The 5,147-nt window shown below is 47.5% G+C and overlaps 1 pseudogene; it reads right to left on the bottom strand.

Annotated features, from left to right (window-relative positions):
- Positions 1-696: 696 nt before the first annotated feature.
- Positions 697-3,076, bottom strand: LOC102745929 (elongation factor 2 pseudogene; annotated as a pseudogene).
- Positions 3,077-5,147: the final 2,071 nt, after the last annotated feature.

The following is a 5,147-nucleotide window of genomic DNA, read 5'->3' as shown; positions in this document are numbered from 1 at the left end:
GTTTGTAATGTCAGACAGCACAGGAGAAACTTATATTTCTGTTTTCAATTACAACTACATTTCAGGTGAGGAATCGCTTCATTTAAAATAGTGGGCTTAATCTAAACAAGTACCATGAATACACAATTTTATCTATGTTTCCAGATTTTTGGATACTCTTATAGTGTTTTTCTTTTTGTCACCACCATATCAAATTTATTATTCTAATGGCACTAATACAGCTGGAGGTGCTCATGGTGACAACGCACAAAGTTTCCTGCCTTCTAGCTTCTGTCCAAAGAGAAAGGTCTACCCGCTTGTTCCTTCCCCCTTTCTGGGAAAAAAAATCCACTATGGGCCATTTACCCAAAATAAACCTCTTAGTGCATTAATATTTCTTTTTCTTTTGTTTCTTTCTTTCTTTCTTTCTTTTTTTTTTTTTTTTGGACATTTGAGTTTCTGAAATGAAAAAAAAAGTGTTGAGTGTCTCATCCCACTTCCCCACTGGCCAAATAAGTCCCTGCTGTCAGGGCATTTCTGTTGCTTCTGAAATCTTGAAATAAATATCAAAAGAAATGGCATCAAGAGTTCATGTTGAGTGATGGTACTGAGTGTGTCCCAGCACCTGTCAGGTGGAGCATCAGTGTCTGGACAGTCTCAAGGTGTCATGGAGAATGTGAGGGCTTGTTGCTATGGTCAGTTGTCAGCCGTGTGCAGGGGCTGTGCTCAGTCCCATCCAGGGTGGTGGGCTGCAGGGGAGGGCTGCCTACAAATTGTCCAGGAAGTTATCCAGGGCTAGGATGCCTTCCTTCAGGCCTTCTCACTTGCGTGTTTTGGCCACCACCTGGCTGGGGTGGCTGCTGTTGTGGAAGGGATCCCTGGGCAGGATCTGCCAGTGGTCAAAAATGCACTGGGGGGAGGTCTTACCACCAGTGTTGGACATCAGGTCAGCAGTGAAGCCAAAGGATTCATTCACAGGGGGGTAGGCCTTCACAACAAAGATGGGGGTGCCAGCCATCTGGGACTTGTCAAAGACATGACCCCACTTCCTGTTCAGGACTCCGTAGATGCCACCAATTTCACTTGTTGCAGACACTGAGTCTCCACAAGGTAGATAGGCTCCGTAAGCCAGGGCTGAGTGGTCAGCCTCTTAGTGTAAAGGCAGCACCGGGCAGTGGGGATGATCGGGCCACTCCCACAGTGGATGGCATCCTCATGCAGGGTCACATCAAAGTGCACGTCATGCATGTTTTCCTCATACAGAGCCTGCTCTTTGGCGGCCCACTGAAAGCCAGCTACCACACTATCCTTGATCTTGTTGAGATACTGTACACCCTTGGTGATGTCAATGAGGACACTGGGGCTGGTGCCATCGGGCCAAAGCACCAGATCTTGCAGGCCTTGGCCATATTCCACTTCTACTTCTTGGCTAGATAGTGGGCCCGCTGCTTGAGCTCCTGGCAGGTGGACACCTCGCCCTTTTCAAGGTCTGGCCATCAGGGAAGGGCCGTGCCTTCATGTACAGCTGGTTGTGCTTGTTGGAGAACTTGGACAGAGTTCTCCAGACAGGCAGAGCGCATTCAACTCCTGACAGTCTCATGGTATGAGACTACGGGGTCAGCTTTCTTGATGGGAATGCATGCATGGTCCTCCTCCAGGTCCTTCAGACAGATCTCCAGGTGCAGCTCCTCTGTGCCTGCAATGGTATCCTCCCCTGATTCCTCAATGACACACTGCACCATAGGGTCTAACTTGGCTAGCTGTTGGAGCCCCTCCACTAGCTTGGGAAGGTCGGCTGGATTCTTGGCCTCCACAGCAACCTGGACAATGGGGTTCAGGCTGAACTTCATCACCTGCATGTTTTGGGCATGCTCAAAGTTGGGGATGGTGCCAGTCTTCACCAGGAACTGTTCCACACCCACCAGACCCACCATGTTCCCACAAGGCACATCTTCAGTCAGCTCCACGTAACAGCACGTCATCAATATTGTTCTCTGGATGGGCTTCAGGTACACGTCCTCCTTCTTCCCAGAGGTGTAGTTGGGCCCCATGATCCTGACCTTCAGGCCAGTGGACACCAGACCTAAGAACACATGGCCAAAGGCATAGTCAACTTTGCTGTCTCCTCTTTCTTGAAATTCATGAATCTCATCAAACACCTTGAAAATAGGGCCTAAGATGAGCTGGCAGGATATCTGTGGTAGTTCTTTCCATCAGGGTTGGTGGTTGACTTGCTGAATTTGCTGTTGGCTGGATCAAAATACAGGTCAGCTCGCAGCTTCTTCATCATGTCCTCCACTTTCTTGGCCTGCTCAGCAGGCGCCAGCTGGCCCTTGCCCTTAGCAGCAAATTTGGCCACATACATCTCTACAAACTCCTTCAAGGTGAAGACCCAACTGTGGAATCCAGACCCAAAGCTGACAGTCCTAAGTACAGGGTCGATTATGATGTTGTCCATGGGCCACTCTCACCCTCCCCGTAGGTGGAAATGATGACACTGACATTCTCCACAATGTGCTGGAAGGTCTGGTAAGCTCCTCAGGCTCCAGCTGCAGCTCGAGCAGAGCCCGGTCCATCTTGTTCATCATCAGCACAGGCTTGCTATGCTCAGCAGTGGCCTGCCACAGCACCGTCTCTCTCTGTCTGCACGCACACACCAGATACACAATCCACCACCACCAAGGCACCGTCAGTGACACAGAGGGCAACAGTCACCTCCGAGGAGAAGTCCACATGCCTGGGGGAGCTGATGAGGTTGATGAGAAAGCCGTAACTATCCTTGTTCTACTTGACATAGTTCAAGTCATTCTCTGAGAGCTCATAGAAGAGGGAGATAGCTATTGACTTGATGGTGATGCAACGTTCCTGCTCATCCTTCCAGGTGTTGGTGAAGCGGGTCTCCCCAGTACCGGCGGAGACAATGACAGTGGCCTTGCACACCAGCGAGTCCATCAGCATGGACTTGCCATGGTCCACGTGGGCAATGATGGACATGTTTCGGATATTGGCCTTCTTCTCCATGATGGCCCCGATCTGGTCTACTGTGAAGTTCGTCATGGTGGTGTATGGCAGTGGATTCTCCCAGGAAGATCCAAGCAAGGTGAGTTGTGCCAAGGATGGTGGTAGCAATGGCAGAAGAGCTCTCATTGTGTTTTTATTGTACTTTTCAGATTAACAATTGGACCCGTTGCATTATATTTAGAGATGCTTCACCTGAGGAGGGGTTTGGAGGTTGAAGAAAATCATTTAGCATATTATTTGGATAGTAACTAAAATACTGTTTACAAACAAATGTATCTGACTTTTTGAACACCCTGTGGTGTCTTTCTGTTAGCTTTGTATCTCACCAATGGGAAAAATAGAAAAACCAGTACAGTCTCCCTAACTAGGGGGATAGGAGAATGGAGCAAAGGGTGGGGTGGGGGGGAGGAAAAGGAGCTCAAAGTTTTTGTGGCTGTCTTTGACTGAAGAAAGTTAGGTTTAAAAGAAGGCTTGAAATGAGTGATGGGCTCAGTGATTGATGGGAGGATTGGAGGAGAGTGAACAGGGTTGGGGAAAGAGCAATGTTCCCTCCAACATTTCTGGGAACAGCTTTCTTGGTATTCACACATTGAGGCTGAGACCAAATTGAGGTAGATGAAGCTCTAGAAATGCTCCTCTCTTCTCAGTAACTCTCCTAGCCCTCAGAGATAACAGCGGAAACTGTGTGTGTGTGTGTGTGTGTGTGTGTGTGTGTGTGTGTGTGTGTGTGTGTGTGTGTGTGTGTGGTGGGGGTGGCAGCAGAAGCAGTGGTATGAGGAAGGAGAGAAAAATCTCAGAGATGATAATGAGGCTGTGGAGTGTGGGAGCACAGAGCAGAAAATATTCTGGTGCTTGAGAGAACAGGAAGGCGTATATATAAATGTGTGTGTATCTCTTTTTAGATCCTTTCATTCAGGAGGCATCTCCCTGGAGACTGAGAAAATGGTAGGAGTCCCCTGGGGTGCTGTCAGCTCCACTTGCTGAACTTATGGAGAAAGAGTGAAATACTAGGTAAAGGAAATGCCTCCAGCCTGCTCCTGGGGAGAGGCAGGACTGGGAGGAGTAGGGAGTTGAGAGGGACCCTTGACCTAAATAAGTTAGAGACATTTCCAGATGTGCTTCCCTGCCCACTCTCAACCTCACTCAACCTCACTGCACTAGCACCCTTGCCAGGAAAGAAAATGGCCTTGTCCTACGGCCCCTATCAGCTCCAGGACAGCTGGAAGAATGTTCCCCACATTCATGCTCTTACCTTCTTTACTTCGAGCCAAACCCTAAAGCCCCCAGCCTCAAAGCCTTTATATATATATATATATATATATAATATATATAATGAATATATTATAATATATATATATATAAAAGCCTCCATCCAAGGCTTTTATTTATTTATACACACACACATACACACACACACATATATCTCCAAGGCTTTTAATATATATATATAATCCAACATTTAAAACTCCAGAAATTTTGCCTAAAAACCTAGATTTCTAGTTTCTGTGGAATAATCAGAACATCTGGCGATCCTAGGCTCAAATTTCTTCATGCCAAGAGCTGGCCCTCCTCTTTAAACAGGACACAGGCTCTCCAGTTTGCCACAGTCTCCACCACTCCTTATGTTATACAGGACCCATATATTATTCACTCCCGTTGCCTTCCCAGCCCCTTTAAGCATTTGTATCTTAGGCCTATTTTAGGAATTCTATGGCTAAAAAATGTAGACCACAGTCTACACATGTGGCCCAACCTCCCACCAGCCACCCCAAAGGGCCCCTAGACTGCAGAAATTATGGGTGCTGCTCTCACCTGAGGCAGTGCTCTCTTGCTTATGAGCTCTTCCAGGTAGCTTAGGAAAGCCCCCCTTACCAGTCATTTTACATAACAGCTACATGAGCAGAACAGCTGACCCCTCCACTCTCCTAATTTGTGTGCTTACTCCTAGCTATAAGGACCTTGTTTCACACCAGACCTCCTCATTTTGGTTCTCTTTAACTATTTATCACCATGAAATTACCCCAAAACTGTGACCTGTACCTAGCCATCCAAATAACTTGGCACAACAGACTCCTAATCCCCCAACAGCCATTTCACTGGTAGAATATGAAAGAACCACTACCATTACTTAATTCAGCTGTCCCCCA

The sequence above is a fragment of the Leptonychotes weddellii genome, chromosome 1 (assembly GCF_054177405.1).
Source record: "Leptonychotes weddellii isolate Sample4059 chromosome 1, ASM5417740v2, whole genome shotgun sequence".
NCBI classification, from domain to species: domain Eukaryota; kingdom Metazoa; phylum Chordata; class Mammalia; order Carnivora; family Phocidae; genus Leptonychotes; species Leptonychotes weddellii.
The sequence above is the reverse complement of the archived record's forward strand: the minus strand, read 5'-3'. Positions and strand labels throughout refer to the sequence as shown.